An 867-nucleotide genomic window follows, 5' to 3' on the forward strand; every position below is an offset into this window, starting at 1 on the left:
CTTGTTCCAGAGTCTCGGGGCAGCAACTGCAAAAGCCTGATCCCCCCCAACGTTTATACCTGGACCTTGGGACTTCTAAAACCAACTGATTTGAGGACCGCAATGACCGGTTGTGCTCCCGCAAAGTAAAACTTTCAGACAAATACTCTGGGGCGAGACCATTTAAAGCCTTAAAAACAAAATCAACGAAACAAAAATCTTAAAATCTATTCCAAAACGCACTGTGAGCTAATGCAGGATGTAGAGAATGGGAGTGATGTGTGCACGTCTAGGTGTATTTGTTAAAACTACAGGTTGTCTCATCGGAACTACAGCTCCCGTGGCTGTTGATCCAATGAGAAAACCTGTTGGGGGACCAGAGCAGGAAAAGTTACAAGAAATTTTGCTAAGAGGATACTCAATAAAATAGGTTCTCTAGCGAATCGAGACTGTCTCTCAACAGAGTTCCATATTCCAAATGTACGGGGGACTGACCCACTGGGGCAATTGACTTGGATACCACTTTAAGACACACTGCTCTGTTGCCCATGCTTAAGCACAAAAGTGAGAGATAGTCTCTCACTCAGAGAACCAAGGTTAACTTGTGATGTGGAGTTGGTCCCCGGGCGCTGTAAATGGCTGCCCACTGCTCCCCTAAGGCAGTGATTCCCAAAGTGGGGGTCGGGACCCACAGGGGGGTCGCGAGCCAGAGAGGGGGGGTCGCAAGTTGATTTCCAGAATTAAAATAAAAATTAAAAACCATTAAAAATAGCATATGTTAGCCATGATTTTAACACGAGATAAAACTGTTGTGTCATTTTGTGTTGTCAACATGCTCGTGTTTAGATACGTCTGTAGTGCGTGCGCCGTTGCGCACAATGTTTATAT

Source organism: Etheostoma spectabile, chromosome 16, assembly GCF_008692095.1.
Source record: "Etheostoma spectabile isolate EspeVRDwgs_2016 chromosome 16, UIUC_Espe_1.0, whole genome shotgun sequence".
NCBI lineage: Eukaryota > Metazoa > Chordata > Actinopteri > Perciformes > Percidae > Etheostoma > Etheostoma spectabile.